Genomic DNA, 17,497 nt, shown 5'->3' on the forward strand with positions numbered 1-17,497 from the left:
CCATAGAGTCTTCACAGTTAACAATTACATGTTCAGTTAAAAATATGATGAGGATGTCCCGTCATATCCCCTTGACAGCTGCTTAGTTACCAATTTAAAATCTAGCTTCTTCTGCATTGGGATTGCTCTAATCCTTTAATTGTATTTTGTTGACAGTATGTCCAGACATTCTCAAATATTGAGTTTACCCTGGTTTTGTTTCTGTCCTCTTTTTCTCACTCATTTGTTTCTTGGGAATACAAGTTAGAGCACATGAGACTAGGTAAAATAGTTAAAGATGAATGGTAAATTGCTTATCACTCATAATTGCTACTACTTTTGACTTTGGAAATTAGTGTTATAAACATCTGTATGTACAAAATGGATATCAAAGATACCAATTAAAAGATTTTTAGAACTATGAATTAATAAAGGCAGGAGTGCTTCCTTTTAAGAGTGTGTCCATATAGAGCAGTATGTGTGTGATTCTTCTCTGATTTAGAAAGGATTATTCTCAGGTATATTTTAGTTGTTCTTTTAATACATCTGCACAAATCTAGTGATGAAAGAAAGCTGATGGAAGATCTCAACCGAAAAACAGCTTTATCTTAAGAAAATCAATTAGAATTTAGGTCAGGAGAAACTAAGATGCTTGAGAAATATTGTATTTAGCTTAGATTTATCCCCAGACAGAACAAAAAAGCCCTGCACCACTAGCAGTAAAGCGTCAAGCTTACAGAGAGCCCCATCAATAAATTTCAATCAGATCTGAAACCTCTACAAAAATGAAGTGTTTCCTTCTTGCTCCATACCCCCAGAGTCATCCTTGAGTAAATCCATAAAGGTAATATTAAGCATAAGATATGCCTGGAGCTCTGTAGCTGACTGGCAGCATTTATTTAGCAACTGCATTAAGAGAAATTGAAAAATCCATTTGCTTCTTTGTTTGTTCAGTGTATTTGGGCTTTGTTTTGTTTTTTTAATTTGAGGGTCTGGTACTGGAACATGAATTTGCCTAGAGTTAATAGTAAACACTCAGAGTTTGAAAGGAAACCACTTGGCTTTTAGTCTGTTGTGAAACAGTCATTATCAAGCTGCATAATAAGATTGATTATATGTTTTACTACATATAGTAACATCTTCCAAAAATAAGTAACGTCATGTTAGTACTGATGGAAAGATATATATAGAAAGAAAGGAATATGTTAGGAACATAAGCTTAAAATCTTCAGGTGCCTTAGTTGATAGATTAAAGCAGCAGGGAGTCTGTAGCAAAAGAGGAAACAATTTGCTCAGAAGGACTTCTCAGTAATCTTGTACTTGGGTAGGAAATGATGCTGCTTTTAGCTGCTTTTTTTTTTTTTTTTGTCCACTTTCTCCAAGTTCACTAAAATTCCCTTCTCAGCTATGTGCATATCTTAAGCTGATTGTCTTTGCTCTTACATGTTGTTTCTCATTTGAAATTTTAGATTCTTTTTGACAACGTGGTGCTGATGGGAAGCTGGCTTTGGAGTTTGTGTCTTATATTCCAAAATATGCTTGAAGACCATAGACTAATACTTAGCCAATATAGGTTGTATTTTCTGCTTGGCTGCTTATATTTAGACCGCTGTACAGAATCTTCCTTGGATTCTGATGTATTCATCTTCTGTCCCATTTTTCCCTTGTTTAAGTTCAGAAAAGTGTGCAATTAAAATGTTTTGTCAGCTTAAATTTCTTTAGTTACTGAAGTTTAGTAATGGAATATTTCTTGAGATAAAATTAAAAAAGAAATATGTTTTTTGAAAAGCTTCTGATATACACAGACTTCTTTTTCACAGAATAATCTATTATCAGAGCTTGATTTATTTTTAAACTTGAAATCTTTGTTTTCAGGGTTATTACAAGAATAAATTTAAAAATTAATGTTTTAGCATATCTTACACACAGCATATATTGAAGTTTCAAATACTCATCCCATCCTAAAGCATATATCTGCTATTTTAGGGGTATCTGTGACCTCAGATCAGAACTTTCGAACCCCAGTGCCTGAAGCTATATTCTTAACTAGGGAACCTGCCATATCTTTGCACTTCCTTTGAACAGTTTCTAATTATGCCTATAGCAATCTGTCTGCTAACATGGGATTTTCCTCTTCCAGAATTTCTTTTTTACTGGAGCTGTCAAACTGAGGCCTGTGTCTTTCAGTGCTGACTACAACCAGTATGGCATCTGAGGAGAACATGCATAAATGATTCCTTTTCCTTTGCGTTCTTGCTAAATCTGTATTTCCAGTCAGAGTGTTTATAAATAACTGTGTACTGCCAGGGGTGTGAAGTTCCACCCCCAGTCCCATCACCTTGAAAGCAAATTAGAATTAATACGATTAGAGAAGTAATGGAGTTTGGGCAGCAAATAAAAGGAAAGCTTATTAAAAAGTCAGGCATCCATGCTCGTACCCACATTCTCTTGGCTACTTAAGATAAAAACTCTTGGTTATGTTTCTGAAAGGTAAAGGATATGGTGGCTTAAAGGCAAAATTTTAAATAGGAGCAAAATACTCTTATTTTCTTTCTTAACTCTCCTGTTAACTTTGCTGTGAAAAGTTAGGAATTTGTTTAATCTCTTTCCCCCTTATTTTGAACTATCAGAAAAGCAAATGTGTATGTATTGTAATTCTAGGAATACTGCAGGTAAGAGCGATACCTTTAACTTTTGCAAATGTTGAGATTTTATGAGCATGAGACAACCTGAAATTAACTTTTATATCCATTTTGTGGTTTTGTAGCTGCTATGCATCTAAAATTAAAAGGATAACACTTAAAAGATCTGTGGTACACTGTTTAGAGCAGTGGAGAATATAGCTAATGCACAATTCAAGGACACTGGGAAGTGATGATGTAATAAACATTGAGATGTTAGCTAGAGTGATTTAACTGCTGTGTGCTTTTGTTTTCCATTGTTTAGGTGTTGTGTTTTTTTTTAATCTTGCATTTGTAAGAAGATTTCTGCTCCATAAGGCTTGCTCAGTTACCTTTATCCTTAAATAGATTGAGGAGAGTCTTCAGCTTTCTTTATTCAAACAAAGGGCATACCCTTGTGGAGTCTCTCAAAGTACTGGGGACACAGCCCCTCTTTTGTCCCCATATCCTAACACTAGTGAGCCTTTCCCATTTGCTGAGGTACTCGGGGTTCCCATTCTTCTCTGTTCACCGTTAGTGCTCATCCCACACCAGTAGGTACCCCCCTTCATTTTCTTTGTTTATACATACTTTGGTCAAACTATCTTTGTATCCTGTAAAGTCTATCACTCTTGTCCAGCAAACAAGATTTACATGCAGGTGCTAAGCCAGCATCTACTGTCATATACCTGCAAGATAAATTTAACTAGATTCTTGTGATCGAAACTCTTCTTCTCAGCTCTTTCTGTTTTGCAGGAAGCCCCTATCCTTCCTTTGTTCTTCCCAAATTTCAGCTTATTTGCAAGGACACCTTATCCTTCTTTTTCCTTTATATACATTTAATCGATTATTTTATAAATCCTAGGCATGATCTCTTGTTATTCTTGATCCCTGATTCCTTCCTGAGTCTCTCTTAAAGGCCATTGCTATTACCCTGGCTTACCACCTTTTATCTTACACCTTCAGACTCATTACCTTAGTTCATTGCTAAGTCCTCTTCAAGACTGGAATCTCTTTGTCTTTTGTCTGTAGACCATTTAAATGGAGAGTAGATGTTTAACAGGTTAAAAAAAAAAAAGACACTTTTTTTTAAACAAACAAAACCTCTAGCAGGCTTGCTGCACAGTTGAAGAGAAGAAAGAAAAGTCACACAAATGGGAAACAATCTGTACACTTGCTTCCTAAACATGTTTCCTACTAACATTGGTGATGGTTTTACCTAGCATGCAACAACGTTTACCAATATTTACCAATACTGTGCAAAAAATGAAATGATCTAGAGAACTCTATAGAAAATTCTGCCTCCTATTTGCTTGTCTTTGTGGTTGCCAGGAATAAGTGGAAAGAATAAACCAAGGGCAGTTGTAGAGCATTCTGCCTTATTTGATGGCCTGCTAAAAGGAAATTTTAGGACCATTTTAACTGCTTTTAAAAGAATGCAATGGGAGTGCAGGAGTTTGGCAAGGGAGTTTTTTGTTGTGTTTTATTTTGCCTTTATTAAAACAATCCTGGAATATTGTGCCTTGAGGGATCTTGATGTGATTTTGAAAAACGTGGGCAATTTGAAAATGCAGACATTTGAAACTTCTGTATCTTTCACTTTATTAACTGGCAGCATTTCTCTCCACTGTAGCAAAACAAGTCAAGTCATTTTCTAGTGCCCCCTTTTCTAATAGAAGATTGTACCAAAAGTATATATTCAAGGACAGTCTGGTGATGTTATATTCCCACCTACTTTGAAATGAATTTGCATGGATTCCAGATTATTTGTCTCTGCTTTTTTGTGGACAGTGTTAGTTTTAAATGTTGCCTAACCAAGGAAGAATGATTTTTGTGATCTTTCTCAACCAAGAACATAGGATGCTGTCTTACAGCAGTACTGGAGGCTTATTTTAAAGGACTGTTTTTGTGCTGGGAACAGATAACTGTAACAGATAACATTACCAGTGCTGTAAATCTTGTTATGCTAGCATGTTGTTCTATTTAGGCTTACACAATGTATGGTTTTTTTCAGTTTTGCATTAAAAACCTTTAAATCTTTTACTGTATAACTTTTAATTTATATTTTTATCGCTTGCAAAGTTCACCATACCCACATGTGAGCACTTATCCCAGATAGTGGTGAAGCATGTATTTTCTTAAGAGATTCTGTTCATAATTCTAAGTACCATATGTTTTACAAGTTTATAATGTGAAAGAAAAAGTTCTTAGATTAGAATACTTCAGAGTGTTAGGGCTGTGTTGCTTTCCGAACAATTTAAACCTCCTCTCATTGAAGTATCACCAAAAAGGAACGTTCTTGGGCCCAGAATAGTTGTTTAGCAACCCAAATATGGAACCTGAACTCCAATAGGAAGTGAATTAACAGACTTGGTTTAATATTTGAAATTCAAATGGAGATCTGATGAGGGAGGCAGAAAAGCATGTTAAAGTTAAAAATAAATTAAAAATATAAATAAAATATTTGAAGTATTACCGGGCTTTGGGTCACTGCAACCTGTATCGATTCAAAAATATCTTTATTCCAGGCAAGAGTAAACTTAAAAAGAATCTAAGCAGAGAGGCATGAGAGTGGAATGCTAATAATTTATTGCTGCAACATTTGAAAAGCAGTGAGAGGGGCTGAACAACTTGTGTAAAATGTACTTATTTGCCCAAGTTATGGCACTGTTAAATTGCAGAATTGTTATTTGAATTGCTAGGAAATATAAAGCGTATAAAAATAAATTCCAAGTATTCATTAAACTGCAAAAAAAAAAAAAAAAGGTCTGTTTTGAGGACAGTGCTGAAATAGATTGAGATGCTAAAAATTGATTTTTGAATTAGAAATGAATAGTAATCTCATTCTGAGAACTGCTTGAAGTTAGAGTTCTATTTGCTTTGAGTGCTGTGTATGATTCTTTTTATACATATATAGTGTGTGCACGCTCAAGTGCATTATTGGTTTTCATTTGATATATTTCATATCTTGAGTGATCCTAAGTATTTCTGTTTTTCTGGATTTCTTAAGGAAATAAGGTTTCTGACTCATGTTGTCTCTGCTGGCCATCTTCTGTGCAGTTTTTCTCTGCACTGCTCTTTGGACATACGGACTAATTTAAACCAAATTTGAAAGCTGTCACAAACTGCATGTTTAGTTGGGTTAGGTCATGTTATCTGTGTACCTCTCATGTTGTGAATCTTTGGATGTGGCTTTGCTCAAAATATTGCAACAGGGTTCGAATGTTAGGTAGATTTCTAGGCCTGACTGGTGGGACACTTTCTGATTGACTGTGCATAAGTTCAGCTAAAATACTTAATTGCTTTACACTGGTCCAAACTGCAAAAAGGTGATAAAAGTATTTGCTCTGAAGTTACACAGTAAGCAATGTTCTACTGGAAACTAGTTAGGTAAACTTATTTTCTTAATGCTATTTAAACTGACAAGAATGAAAGCCAAATATACAAAACTGTCTGAATGTCTGTAATCACATTTCAGGTGACCTCAGAAACTTCCTTTGTGTTCCTTTGTGGAGCCAGGGGTTGGACTCAATGACTTTTGTGGGTTGGTACAAATGTGTGTGATAGACATAGATGTAATATTAGGTAGTTATCTAATAATCAATAGATTTCAGAGAAACAATTTTGTGGTTTTGCCTTTTTTTCGCTTGGGTTGATAGTAATGGTCTTAATGCTTGTTGTGTGGAAAACAAAATGCCTTGTTTTCTTCCTTTATTAGTCTTTCATCTTTAAATCTCACCAAAGTTTTTTAGGAAAAAAAATGTTGATTTCTAAAGAGAGGAAAATATTGTTTTGCTAGTGTTCTACTATACATTATTTGAATTGCAGCAGTGTGTAATAAACACACATGTGGACTCTTTAAGCACAGTAGAATTGTAGAACATGCAGCACAAATGAAGAATACACTGTCTTACTGACAGTGATTTTGTCCTACACAGTAGCTTTACTATCACTAAGTAACCTTTCAACTATTTTTCACAGTTTTTCCTACAAGGTCTCTACTTTACATGACTACAGGTTGTTACTGAATTTAAGTTCCATGGGGAAAGGATTTGGAAAAAGTAGAGGCTTCGGATGGTAAATAAATAAATTGGAAGAGGAAGACTGAAAGTTATTTCCTTCTTTTTTAAATACTGAAGTATAATACTCAGCCAGATTTCATCATTTCTGTTTACCAAATGCAGATAGATAATTCTCAGAGAACGAAGGCTTTTGCTTTAGTGGCTTTCTGGGAAGCAGGTAAAGAGTGGCAGTTCTCTTTGTCTACTATATTCCCCACCTATTCTGTTTTTTTTTTCCCTTTTCAAAAAAGTTTGACAGATGCTAAGGTTAATGAATTTTAATTTTAAATTGGCCTTTTCCTTGTGCTGCTGACAGTCTCTTCTATACCACAGGGACTGTTCTCTCCCAAGTCACTTCACGTTTCAATAAGAAATGAAACATCTGATGGAAACTTCTTCATAAATAAGTGGACTCAACTGGAACACAGCCAAAGACTATCAGAGCTGGCTCCCTGAATCCCAATCTTGTGTTTCACCATAGTATGAGAGATTAGATTCATTAACCTCTCATTAGAAACATGTCAATGTTAAAATCCCTTAGTATACTAGATTCAGTCTATTAGAAACCCCAGAAGGCCAGTTAATGCGAAAGAATTAACTTTTCTTATTCCAGAAGTTATTAGTATATTCCTCATTTGGCTTGGTTCCATTTAATTGATATAGTAACTTCTTAGGTGCTTTTTTTCCTTTAGAAGTAGCATAAGTTTTACTAACCCAGGACTATATTTAACTAGAAATGACTTTCAGAATAGTGGAAAATACCAGCACTTATTGGATAGAAATACCGCTTATTTCAATGTTACATTTTCTATATATGTACACAGTGATTATTTTATTGTATTTTACGTATCCATTTAATAACACTTGCAAGAGTTCTGTGCCAATATATATTAATATAGATATACTTTTCTATTTACAGAAGAATATTAAATCCTGTTTGAGAAGATTCAAATATATCCAGATACTAAAACTGCATTTAATTCCAAGTAGAGTTCAGAGTATGAATGGAAATGAAACATCTCTATTGCCTATGACCTGAGGAGATTTCTCCTCTAATTAAAATAAGTACTGCAAAATAATTTGAGTAAGATGAAATTCATTCTGTATCAGTCATATTAAATAGCTTTCACTCAAGCTTGATGAGAATACCAGTTAAAAATCCATAAAGCAAGTAGCAAATGACCCTATATTAGCAATGCGTTTGTTTGTATTTATCTGCTACTGTGAAATAAAAGACAAATTTCCATTTTGTATGGATACTACAAAAGCATTAAAATGATGCTTTTGAATCACTTAACACCGTTGCTGGAAATGGAGAACAGTATTTTCAAAGAAGCCGCACTTCTCTGTTATGCAGAAATATGATTATCAGCCACAATTATTAAGTCATTTGGCTACTGTTTCAAAGTATTATTTGTTGATCAAAGTGTGATTAGTAGGATAATGCCTTAAAAGAAACATATGTAGAAGTCATTAGTGACCTGATAGGATTTTGCAAGATTGAGGTTTTAACGTCCATGTCGCATTCATTAGTACACACATCCTTTAGCCTGCAAACTTGGTTGCGTTGCCAAATCTGCTGCTATGCATAATCAATTTAGATCACTAAATGGAAATTTAATTTCCTTATCCAGTTCATGAGTTTTGGATCTAGATGTACTTCATTATTCCAGCTTTAATTCTGAGATTGCTCCTGATATGAGCGGAGTTAATTGGTTTGTTAGCTCTTGTGTTAAAAGAAGGCATCCAAAAATATGTAGTCTGCTCAGAAAGCAATGCTTCCTATTTATTTCCATGGAAATTACAACAGGTAGAAAGAGTACAATAACACTATTTGACAGAGCAAACTTTCAGCTACAAAACAAAATAGCAACCACTATTAGCTCTGCATTTTCACCAGCAATGAACAAGAGTCTGCATGCTGCACTACTGAAAATGTACACCACTACCTGGAACACAGCTGCATTAGCAGAGGGGACCCACTGTCTCACAGCTGCTATGAAAACAACATCAGTAGGGAAATGTTGCCCATGTAATCCAGAATAAAACTCAGCAGAGATGTTACAGGCGTATACTTTCCAGTTACCTGTTGTCAGGTCAAGTTTAGGGGTTTGCTGTCAATGTAAACTGAGGTTTCATTCCCAAGAGGCAGATATTAGAATATTACAGCCACGTTTATGGTTATCATGAAAATATTAGAGAAGCTTTCTTCTGAAGAAAAAGAGGGCTGAGATTTAGTTTACAGCTTTGGACTGATCTCCGCAACAGGAATTTGCCCCAGCCTCAACTAGTGTAATGGGTAAAAATACATCTCAGTTGCCTGGGATGTATTTGTTAGTTGTGCACAGCTTAGAGAAATCTTTTTTCAGTTTTAGTTGTTCTGTTTGTTTTCAAAAATAACTTTACCGGTATTGTTTACAAAAAGCCTAGAAACAGCTTCCTAGAATACTGAACTGCAAAACAACTGTTCTCTGTGCTGGTGATACTTAGTTATGGATATGATTTCTGTATGTGGAGCTCCTAATTTGCATGATCTGAAATCATCTGTAAGCTGTGCCTTTGTGTGTTGAAGTGGAACAATCTGAAGAATTGTGATGAATTAATTCAGAAATTTTTTTGCTATTCATGAATGCCAGAGACAGTTTATCATATTGCTTAAAAATGGTAATATCAATATAAAAAGGTATTTGTTCTCACTATCTTAATTGTTCTTTACCTTTATGTACAAATAGAAACTTCTGTTCGTATTTTAACTTCCTAGGAAATGTCATTTACCAGGACCTTCTTGAATAGCAAAGCCGCTTTTCACTCAGCACCTCTCTTGGTAACTTGTTGACAGTGGGTTTTTTCAAGTGTTGATTAAATTACATAAATTATTCTGAATGTATTCATTTGCAGAGATGTGTTGTATTTCAGAATGATGTATTATAAAGACTCCTAATACTACAGCTTTTACGGACCCCCTTAATACAGTTTTAAGGGCCTTAAGTCTCAGAAGTCTTTAACTGTGAACACTTGCTCCGCAACGTGGTTTCAATAAAGAGGAGATACTGTGGAAGTCTATGGGCTTCTCTGTTGGGTTTTTGAATTTTGCTTATTTTCCCCCCTTTTTCCATATAAAATAAACCATTGCACTCGTGATTATATATAACTTAGTTTTTACATTGCAGTGAGTATTCCCATGAAGAGTAGTGTGTACTAGTAGTACACTTAAAAAGATGCAGCAAGTGTCTTACTTCCTTAATTCACTTTACACCAAGTGTTTTTCCAGTTCGGCTTCAGTGGGTAAGGCCTCTATCACACATGGTATGTTATGCAAAGAGATGAGCTGAAAGTGAAAGATGTTTCCTGACCTACCTACTGAGTCACAGTTCAGCTTTTATATTCTTTCACCTCCAAATAGCTTGAACCTCTCAGATCTAGTACCGGTGGTAACACATGCTGATTAATCTTGTTGTGACTCCAGAATATTACAAGGCCACATCATTTTCTTTCTCCTTCTAGAAAATTATCCTTTAAGTGGTACTATGGTGCAGCTATGAAGGTTCTTTAATGTGATAGGGAAACAACGAGCAGTATGATTTGCTGGAATTATAGGTTGCTTCTCATAGACTGTGTCAGTTATTTATTTCCTTGAGAGCCATGTCTGCTTTACTCGTTGTGAGCTGGCATTATGACTCCTTACCTATTTTGAAAGGTTTGTGACAGTAGAGAGATTCTCTAAAAACTGTTACACTTTTTAAAATTTAAACAATTGCCAGACTAATGTTCATCTTGAATGTACAGTCTTACATACCGTTATAGATACTAGGCAACCCTGAAAGCACATCAGTAGTAACAGACAATATTCATGCAAGTCGCACAGAACATTTTATTTCATTATGGGACTAATCTTTGCTAGTGAATCCATGTGTTGTACTGAACATTAGACACCCTTAATGCTAGGAAAAAAGATTTCCAAAGAGGATAAGGATACCTTACATTTTACCTTAAACAGTAAGCACATTCTTACTGTTAGAATCTTAGTCAGGACTTGTGTATTAGCTGTATTTCTATTTCCTTTTCCAGTCTTACTGAGTGGTACCACTTAATCTCCTTTCACCTGCAGGAGAACTCATTTTTAAAGCGAGGACTAGGTGATATACTTGTGTACAGATTGCAAAAAGTGATTACTTGGCAGGCCTCTGCAATGTTTCTTGCCTAGTTGAAAGCAGAAAATTACTTCCTACCTGTTTATTGTCCTTCAGATATTTGCATTCCAACTTCTAGCAAAATAAGCCTTGTAACTTTGACTCTAAGACCTCTGTTTCCATCAGTGATGTTTAATGGGTGATTGAATCATAGCCTGGCAATTGTTGCTGATTTAATTGTTCTGTTCTGCTTCCCAACAGCTCTCTTACTAAGCCAAGTTGATATAGGAATGCAGTTATGCTATTTCCATGACCAAGTCACATGCAGTGTTTATAAATTAATGCAAATTAGCTGTATGTCCTTTAGAGCCACTAACCAACAAATCCATTATTGTGTATTTTTAGAGCTAAGGCAACTCTAGCCATCCAGCAGCTGCTTACAAGCTCATTTTCAATTATTTTTACATTAAGTACTCATTCTTCATAATAGATGATTATGTAAGCTTTCTGGTTTTGTCTCATTCTTGCTGTGGCATATGAATAACTTTTAATAGCCTCTAACAGCAGAGAAATTGCAAATATATACTTCAGGGCATTTTCTTACTATGAATTGCAAAGATTAGCAAATCCTAAAGACCTCAGTGATCAGATTGACTGTTTCCACTCTGTCACTCAGCCCTATGTGGTAAACTGTTCAGAAACTTGCAGCTAAGTACACTTGCTTTAGCGGTGATTATTAGTAGAAAGTATATGTTGCATTTTATGTGTAATTTCAACATGACACCATTTTGGAAGTAGTATCCAGAGAAAGGTGGGTCAACATTTCTTTAATGATGTTAAGCACATGGTCCCTGAGCAGTGCCAAACAACCAGTACTAGATAGAAAGGGCATAATCTTTGTGATGGACTGCAACAAGCATAACTGACTCACATCTCTGTCTCAGGATCCATGTGATACATATAAAGGCATAATATTTTAACTTCTGTAAAATTATAGTTGGCTTGCCTTATCATATGATTTGTAGTTTACAGAAGACAGCAAATTTTTACATGTGAATCACCATCTTGAGTAGCACTGGGGGCCATGAAAATACCTAAGCTTTGCACATATTGATATTATGACTTTCATTGTTGAGGTATCTGAGATGCTTGCTAAGTACTATAAGCAGTCACACAGGCTTTTTTTTGTAAGTCAATCTCTATAACTTAACGTATTCATAAAAAGACTCAGAAGACAATTACAGAAGGTGGTGCTTCCCACCTGCAAGGAATCTGTGTACTACATTCTTGCAGTTTCTGTTGTCTGTCAGTATTCTGTCCATCCTCTTAGCTGCCTTAGCAACTCCTGAGCAATGCACTGATGCTTAACTTTACATTTCATCAACACTTCCGTCTTCCTGCTCTTGAATGTTTTCCTTTTAACTTACAGGCTTTAAATGCATTTATTTATTTACTTGCAAATTCTGTAGATACAGTAAAAGATATTGAAGTCATCTTGGGGTTGGGAACAAGTGGCAGTACATGCATGTCTAGAATTTGAAATAGGTTTTTAGGCATCCTTTCTCTCTGAGGAAATATAAGCTGGGTACAGGGATGCTGGCTGATGGAATATTTATTCTATTAGCCATTCATGAGAGCATTGTACTGATGGCACTGAACCATGATGTTGAAGGGTTTGGGGAAGGGTCAGAGACAAGCACTGTTATTTACAACCAGTCATAAAAGGAGATGGCTTTGTAATTGCTTGGTTTGACCTGTTTCAGTGTTCAGGTGCAGAATGAGTACGGATTGGTACATGTGGTTTCCTGCTATTTCTACTTGTACTGAGGGCTGTGATGTGGTTCTGTTTGACCATCCACAGAGTTTGCTGTCATCACAGCTCAAGTTAGTGTTATAGCATTTGCAGCCTCGTGAGCTAATGCAAGAGATGGATACAGTTCTGTCATTAAATTTGAGTTTTTCTGTCATGAAAGCTTCCTTTATATTTCTTAACCATTTTCCTCTGTACAAGATAATGTCATAATTGGTGAGTCCCAACAAGCAAAGTATAGAGAGAAGAAAAATTTGTATCTGGTAACATAAGAAATACAAGCTCAGGAAAGGAATGCTTCATGTGTGATGCACATAATTAGCCTAAGCTGGCTGTTGCAAACAGTGATTAAAAAAAGAAAAAACAAGTATTCTTTAACTGCCTACTCTATTTTATTGCAGTGAAATGTTTTTGCTGTCCTTCCTAGTGGTGGAAGAGTTTTCATTTTTTATTCTACTTGCTTAATGGAAAATGGCTTTATAGAATGACTGACTTCCTTGGCAGAATACGTTTCTGAATTGTTTATTTTTGTGAGATGAGAACTTAGGTTATGTTTTGTACCTGAAACATCGCAAATTCTGTGTGAACACAGAACTTGTAAAGGAAGTAAGTTGAATGCTGTAATAAGAAATGCCTGTCAGGTGTGACTGGGATATTTTGTGTTCTGAATATATCTTTATGTTGATTTGCCAGATAGTGCAGTAGTTCTTTAAGCTGTTTTATCTTATTTCAGAAGTCATGCAAGTTCCCCCTTCCTGCACTGCTTAAAAAATACTCAGTGAAATTACCCATCATGTGCCTTAGGTACTGTTCTATGGAAAGTGAACTTGTATAGCAGTCTGTGCTAGATTATGAAAACATAAGCTATTGGCTCACAAAGCTATTGAGAGAAATACTTTCTAGAATTTACTGTAAGACATTAGCCTTTTGATTTTAAGCAAGAGAAACAGCAGTTCACTAATTCTCTACAGAGAAAAAAGGGATGTGTGGGGGGGAAGCTAAGGGAGTAGCAATAACTTAATTGCTGTTGAGAAAAGCTACACAAAGTATGTGTAAAATATACTTCAGACATTACTTGGAATACAGCTTTCTATTTAATGATGTTCATTATTCTGATCTGTTAAAACTGGTCAGTAACACAATGGAAGGTGCAGCAATGACACAAGAGCAGCAAGATCCCAGGCTACAGGAAGTGAGGATTTACTCAAATGCAACAGCCATAGACACAGAAATAAAGTAAAGAAGCTGCTTACCTTCAGAAAACTTCAGGTAGGCAAGAATCTCTAGCAAGGATACTCCCTACCTTCACTGCCAACCCTTAAATGAGGTTTGGAAAGGGGTGGATCCTGGCTCCACTCTTTCCGATCACTCAGGTACATTGCATACACCTGAGCTCCCCTGGGATGGCCCTGCCTTTCTATCAGGTGCTCAATCACTGATTCAGGCTGTGACATAGCATTTCTGGTACGGGGTGGACTTTCCAGTGTGTCTGACTTCATGTTTGTGAATCTCTCATTACTTTATATCATTTGGCTGCACTCAACTGCATGCACTAAAAAGATCATCCTATTCATAGGAAATTTTGTCAATTTCACTGGGAATATGTGCACTGAACTGGGACAGTCCACTGGCCTAGTGGGACCAATACCAACTCTTCTACTCTTCTGTGACAGCTGTAAAATAAAAATGCGTATCCAGCTGGAGATTTTTAGCTATTTGTGTGTAAATGGATGGTCAAAAAAAAAAGAAAAGTTGGCTGTCAAGTACAGTGCTTAAGGGTCATTGGGAAAAGGATGATGTTTAGTAAGAATAGATAGACTGATATTGTCTACTCTTGGAGGTTCAGATGATGATGCATAGAGAGGCTGAACTTCAGCACTTAACTGGAACAGACAGCTGTGCAGTATCTTTAAGAAGAAAATAAGAGTAAGAAGACCCCATTTGCATAGATTTTTCTCTGCTTTTTTAAGAGGCTTAAAATGCTGCAGTGATGTTGCAGAGTGTGCATTTATTTGTGTTTATTCCATCAACATTATTTCCTTGCTTATATTAGGAATGTGTGTTGCTGGCCCTTACTTCTTAACAGACTTTGATTAGCAGTTTAATGAATTCAGCAAGGAACTGGACTCTGCTTGTGATTCTCTTATTGACTTTTGTAGCCTTTGGCAGATTGCTTAATATTTTCAACTCTACTATTTGAAAAATGATGGTACTTATTCTTGTAAAATGCTTCTGGGGGAGCTGGCTTTAGAGTGAAAAATCGCTGGATTAACTCATGCTTATTTCTGTATATTAAACCTATCAGTCTTGGGTTTGGGGTTTTTGTTGTTTTTTTTTTTTTTTCTTTCCATATTTACTTCCTCAGGCAGATACTCAATTCAGTAATATCATCTTTGTGGTGCCCTTGCCAAAATTATTTTCAGGGACGTGACTGTGATATCAAAAGTACAGGGGAGCCAGAAGGAGGGAAATCAGATAATCTTTTCAGGTATTCATATTTTACCCCCAGTAAAGCAGAATTTAGGTCTGAATACAGCAGTATTCTGCTTTATAGGGCACAGGCAACAGATGGAAAAGGTGATGTGTTATGACTCCAGGAACACAATGGGAGAAAAATAATAGTTTTTATGAGAATTGTAAAACAAATATTTAAGAAATTAGTAATCTAACTAGTAACCTAATCAACATTCAGGGAGGACAGCTGACTTCTTTGCTGGAAAAATGTCAGTCATATGTGCATGAAAGAAATCATGGATGAAATTTATCTGAAACAGTTTTCCATGCTTTCTGAACTAAATACCTGGTTAAAGGCATGCTGGAGTTTTGCGGGTTAGAAGTTAGTAGATCTACAATAGCAATTCCTTTGCTTCCTTTTCTTCTCTGAAGTGCCTATATGCTAGTGTGTGCAGCAAGGTTAATAAACAAAAGAACTAGAGATCAGTGTGTGGTCACAGTATCATGATCTCCTTGCAGTCATGGAATCATGATGGGACAGCTCACGACTGGAATGCTGTCACTGGTAGCTATGTACTTTTTAGGAAAGACAGGCCAGCAAGATGAGACCGTGGATTTGCTTTTTAGGTGAGAGAACAATGGGAATGTATCAAGCTCCACCTAGGGTTGAATGAAGAATGAATAGAGAGATTATGGGTGAGATAAGGGCCATGCTAATGTGGGTTGTGGGTGCCTACTATAAGCTGGCAGCTGAAAGTAGCTGAAAGTAGCATCAGGTTCACAGGTACTGGTTCTCGTGGGGAACTTAACCACCCTGGTATTTGCTGGAAAAACAGGCACACACAGTTGAAGATAACTTTATGATGCAAGTGGAGCCAATGAGGTAGTAGTGCCAGACCTTGTTCTTAGAGCCAAGAGGGACTGCAGAGAAGGAGCTGGGTGTCATGGTGGCCAGCAGGTTGGCCATGAGCCGGCAGTGTGCTCTTGTGGCCAAGAAGGCCAGTGGTGTCGTTGATTAAATAAAGCATGGCCAGCAGGTCAAGGGAGGTGATCCTCCCCCTCTACTCTCCCCTGGCAAGGCCACATCTGGAGTACTGTGTCCAGTTCAGGTCTCCTCAGTTCAAGAAAGAAAGGAAACTACTGGAGAGAGTCCAGGGAGGGTGACAAGATGTCTGGGCCCTGGAGCATCTCCCTTATGAGGAAAGGCTGAGAGACCTGGGACTGTTCAGCCTGGAAAAGAGAAGACTAAGGAGGGATCTTATCCATGTTTATAAATATGTAAAGGGTGGGAAGCAAATGGGATTCAGATATCAGAAGAACAGGGTCTGGCTCTTTTCACTTGGTACCCAGCGACAGGACAAGGGACAACAGGCACAAACTGGAACACAGGAAATTCCATATGAGCATGAGGAAGAACTTCTTTACTGTGAGGGTGACAGAGCACCAGAGCAGGCTGCCCAGAGAGATTGTGCAGTCTCTTTCTCTGGAGATATTCAGAACCAGCCTGGATGCTCTCCTGTGCAACCTGCTGTAGGGAACCTGCAGGGCTTTGGACGAGGTGATCTGCAGAGGCCCCTTCCAGCACCTGCGAGTCTATGATTCTGTAACAGTGGAACTACTTCATTATTTTCACCACACTGTTTTGAATGTGGTTTCACTAGATATATACAGAATAATGTTTTGAAAGAGTTTTGAGAATATTACGAAAATACTAATAAAAAATATGTAAAGTTCCATAAATTAAGGTTGTAAATGCATAGAGATCAGAGAAGTTTTCAGAGCAGCAGTATGCCATTTATATCTAAATATTATGAACTAGGATGAATGCCTTTGCTTTATGGATATTAATGTATAAAATTTATTAACTTGAACATTTCTTTGAGAACTTTCCCTTTCAAATTTCTTGATGATTTCTCATTTAAACTCTGTTTGAAATCTTTTGTCTGCTAAAAAACTATGGCACTAGTTCAGTTTTCTTTTTGTAAATAAGCATAATACTGTGGGGCTTTTTGGAGCTCATAATAGAAAAAAGCCACAAAGTTCTATCCAGGAGAGGATGACAGGAGTGGATAGGCTTAAGAGATCTTAGTTATTATTGCCAAAATGAAAATGTTATATATGGTCAAATAAAATAGCATTTATGTAGGATTTGCTGTTGAAGAATGATATAAATGGGCAGCAGCCTATCAAATGTGATTAAATGGGCATAGTGAGAATAACGTCCTGCAAATCTGAGTCTGCAACAAGAAGTGTGTCAGAAGTACAGTGCTTTTCTGCAAATTCCATACTTGCATTGTTAGCAGCTCTCTGCAGGCTTGTCAGGCTCTGTATTCTTATCTGTGCTTGTAAATAGGATGCCTGCCATAATTAAAGTACATACGGAAATATAAATGTAAGAGGCAT

The 17,497-nt window shown here is 36.5% G+C and overlaps 1 protein-coding gene across 4 annotated transcripts in view; it reads left to right on the top strand.

The window, feature by feature from the left end:
* CHID1 (chitinase domain containing 1) overlaps positions 1–17,497 on the top strand; it is a 108,582-nt gene that overhangs the window by 55,117 nt on the left and 35,968 nt on the right. The gene's annotated exons all lie outside the window — the stretch shown is intronic.

The sequence above is a fragment of the Phasianus colchicus genome, chromosome 5, assembly GCF_987193195.1.
Source record: "Phasianus colchicus chromosome 5, bPhaCol1.hap1.1, whole genome shotgun sequence".
In the NCBI taxonomy this organism is placed as follows: domain Eukaryota; kingdom Metazoa; phylum Chordata; class Aves; order Galliformes; family Phasianidae; genus Phasianus; species Phasianus colchicus.